This window comes from Bison bison, unplaced genomic scaffold, assembly GCF_000754665.1.
Source record: "Bison bison bison isolate TAMUID 2011002044 unplaced genomic scaffold, Bison_UMD1.0 scf7180017864034, whole genome shotgun sequence".
NCBI lineage: Eukaryota > Metazoa > Chordata > Mammalia > Artiodactyla > Bovidae > Bison > Bison bison.
In genome coordinates, this window is record NW_011494606.1 from 2,286,854 (window position 1) to 2,291,241 (window position 4,388).

Consider the following 4,388-nt stretch of genomic DNA (forward strand, 5'->3'; position numbering starts at 1 on the left):
TTTTTTTTAATTTTTTTAAATTTTATTTTATTTAACTTTACAATATTGTATTGGTTTTGCCATATATCAAAATGAATCTGCCACAGGTATACATGTTGCAAACAAATGCCTTACGTCCTTTTCTAAAACTACTTGGAAAGTTAAGTCCCAAACAGATAGATCTCACTGATAGTTGTACATGTGTGATCAGCCAGGTCCAGCTCTGTGTGGCCCCATGCACTGTAGCCCTCCAGCCCCTCTGTCCATGGGATTTCTCAGGCAAGAATACTAGAGTGGTTTGCCATTTCCAGCACCAGGGCATCTTCTCAGTCCAGGGATTGAACCCATGTCTCCTGCATTGGCAGGTGGATTCTTTACCACTGGTGCTGCAAAGGAACTAATGAAAAGGTATTTTCACCTATCTATTTGGCAAAGAGTTAGAAGAATAGTATCTAGACTTGGTGGGGGGCGGGAGTGTTGTATGAAGAAAAAGCCACTTAGAGAATATTGGTGGGAAAATAAGTTGGTAAGATTAGCACTTCCTATCTGTGTGTTCTGCAGATGCAGATTCAGCTAATTTCAATCTGTAGCAGGTTGAACCCACAGATGGGGGGAACCCACAGATACAGAGCCCACGGGTGTGAGAGCTGACTATGGGACAACATTTTATATGAGGGACTTGAGCATCCATGGGTTTTGGCATCTTTGGGGGGTGGGTCCTGGAACCTCAACTCCCCAAGGATACTGAGGGCTGACTCCAAGTAATACATTTTTGAGAACCAAATGGGCAATATAGACTAAATATAAAGTATTTTTACCTTTCCTCTAGCAGTTTTACTTCTAGGAAGGCATCCTACAACCACTCAAAGGCACCGAGTTACGTTTGCTAAGATGTTAGTTGCAGTGATGTTTGATTTTTCATGGTTACAGACAATACCTGAATATGATCTATGGGGAATTAATAAATTAATTCAATGGAGTAATAATAGTTATGAAAAAGAACATGGAAGATCTCCACATAACAGAGCCTCTGTAAGTAAAGGCATGCAACTGCTCACTGGGGAGAAAATGTCACAAAATGTTGATACTTTTTTTTTTTATTTTGGAGGAGAATCTCCAAAGGAATTTTATGATTTCTTTGTTGCTATGTTTGAAAAAGTTCACCATGCTTTCTTTTATATTTGTAAGTGGAAGAAAAATATGATTAATAAATAAATCATGAACTAGAAAAGAGGGTCAGATCCATGAAGCCAGAGGGCAGAGGAAAGACATTCTGAGCAGGAGGAAGAGCCTGATGAAGGCTGAAGGCTGGAGTCCACGGGGATGCCCGAGTCTAGAGATGGAGCGGAAAGGGCTGGTGTGGGGCATCTCTGAGGATCTCAGCACCACCCCCCAGTGCCCAGGGGCTCTCAGGGGAGGGGAGAAAGGGAGGGGAGGGAAGCTGACTGCACAGAATGAGGCAGGAGGGGAGGGGGAAATGCCCCACAAGGAGGAGGAAGTGAGACCAGAAGGCCTGTCCCAAGAAGAGATTCCAGGCACAGAACAAATTACCTTGGGGGTGTGGAGGCATTCTGGCTGGGGTAGAGGTCAGTGTGCAGGGGAGCAATAGAGACGAAGTAAGCCCAGGGTCAAGGGATCTTTGGGCCCACCCAGCTCTAGATAAAACAGTCATCACAATGGGCCCTAGGAATAGACCCTCATTCCCAAATCTCTGAGCATCAAGACAGGAAACTTTCATTTTAACACAATTCCCCTATGAGTGTCTGGTACTCTGAAGTTTGAGAACCAACAAGTTGCTGTTGTTCAATCGCTAAGTTGTGTCCAATTCTTTGTGACCCCATGGACTTCAGCATGCCAGGCTCCTCTGTTCTTCACTATCTCCTGGAGTTTGCTCAAATTCATATCCACTGAGTTGGTGATGCTATCTAACCACCTCATCCTCTGCCACCGCTGCCTCCTTTTGCCTTCAATCTTTCTCAGTATCAGGGTCTTTTCCAATGAGTTGGCTCTTTGCATCAGGTTGCCCAAGTATTAGAGCTTCAGCATCAGTCCTTCCAATGAATATTCAGGGTTGATCTCCTTTAGGATTGACTGGTTTGATCTCCCTGCTCTCCAGGGGACTCTCAAGAGTCTTCTCCAGCACCACAATTCAAAAGCATCAATTATTTGACACTCAGCCTTCTTTATGGTCCAACTCTCACATCTGTACATGACTACTGGAAAAACTGTGACTTTGACTATATGGGCCTTTGTTGGCAAAATGATATCTCTACTTTTTAATGCACTATCTAGGTTTGCCATCACTTTCCTTCTGAGGAGTGAGTGTCTTTTAATTTCATGGCTGCAGTCACCATCTTCAGTGATATTGGAGCCCAAGAAAATAAAATCTGTCACTGTTTCCACTTTTTCCCCTTCTATTTGCCATGAAGTGATGGGACAGGATATCATGATCGTTTTTTGAATGTTGAGTTTTAAGCCAGCTTTTTCACTCTCCTCTCTCATTCACCCTCTTTATTTTAAAACGGGGCACCTAAATCACAGAATCCTGAATATTCATTAGAAGGACTGATCCTGCAGCTCCAATACTTTGGCCACCTGATGCAAAGAGCCAATTCATTAGAAAAGACCCTGATGCTGGGAAAAATTGAAAGCAAGAGGAGAAGGGGGCAACAAAGGATGAGATGGTTGGATGGCATCACCAACTCAATGGACATGAGTTTGAACAAGCTCCGGGAGATGATGAAGGGCAGGGAAGCCTGGCGTGTGGCAGTCCATGGGATCGCAAAGAGTTGGACATGAGTGAGCAACTGAACAACAACAAAACACAGAAAAGCTGAGCCACTTGCCTAAGGTCACACAGCGAGTGCGTAGCAGAGCTAAGGAAGAAGTCATGGACTCTGTCCCCTGGAGTGTCAACAACTCTTTATCTTGTCATCCTTCCCCTTTGAAAGAAGGCCCAGCCGGGCCATGGAGGCAATGGGACAACTTGAGACCCCTGTTGCGCAGTGCTAAGATCCTCTGCTGACCACCTCCCTGCCATTTCTCTTGCTCCCCAGCCTCCAGATAAACACTGGGGTTGGAACTCTGAGCCCACAGACTTAGGTGCTTGTACCTCAACTATCTCAACTCACTTTTCTGTAAATCAATTTCCTTATATCAATTTAGAATCTATGTTGGCAGAAAAAGTAGCTGGTCAGTTCTGAGTCTTCTCAGTCATCCCAGTGTTTTCTGAGTCAGGTCAGGGTGTTCCTGGCTCTCTTCACTCCTCCCTTCATGGTTGATCTAGGTTGATGTAGGTGGGGTGAGGGTGATATAGAGTCAAAAGTCAGCCACCGTCTGCTGGACCCTCTCCCCACCGTGAGGTCCCTGCCAGGTTACCAGGCTGCAGGCTCTGCTGGGTTGCTGCTGCCGCTGCTGCTAAGTCACTTCAATCGTGTCCGACTCTGTGTGACCCCATAGAAGGCAGCCCATCAGGCTCCTCTGTCCCTGGGATTCTCAAGGCAAGAACGCTGGAGTGGGTTGCCATTTCCTTCTCCAGTGCATGAAAGTGGAAAGTGAAAGGGAAGTCGCTCAGTCGTATCCGACTCTTAGCGACCCCATGGACTGCAGCCTACCAGGCTCCTCCGTCCATGGGAGTTTCCATGCAAGAGTACTGGAGTGGGCTGCCAGTGCCTTCTCTGTCTGCTGGGTTGGGGAATGCCATTGATATACCTGGTCCTATCTATTCAGACCCCATCCCCAGTAACCTACTCCTCTGCGACCATTGCCCAGCCCTCCAATGCTGTGTAGCTGTGGCAGGAAAAAGGGTCCAGATCCCCAAGCTTACCTGAGGGGTGGGGTCTACGCTGACTAGCTCTCTCTGGTGCAGTGTGACATAGGGTGGGCACCCACAGAGCCCCTCTCTCTCGCATTATCTTCTCCCCATTCATGACTTGACTCCTCTCCTCCTAAACCTACATTGCCCCTTGAGTGGAAATCAGAAAAAGCAAGCATCTCTTCCAAATACACCGTTCTCAGTTTTTGAAGCTCAAAAAACCAGGAACCTGTTGTGGTCACTCCCTGGCAGCTTGGTCCAGCCGTCCAGAGGAAGATGGGGCATGTGTGCAGAAGGAGGATGAGAAAAGCACCTGTGGAGCAAGGCTTTGCAGAATCTGCCTTCCCTCTGCCCTCAAGATGCTCCTGACCCTGCCGGCTTCCAGCAGGAAGAGTGGCCCCTATGCTGATTATCCCATTCCCTCTCCTCTAGGGCCAAACCAAGGACCACCTAGTCCAAGGCCTCAGGAGAGACCCTGAGGACCCCTCTTCAGAGCTCCCACAGTGCTAGGACCCTCAATAGGTGCCACCCTGCAGTCCACTCATCTTGTTATTGTAGATTCCATGGGGTGTCTATAGTGTGTGTGCAACTCGGG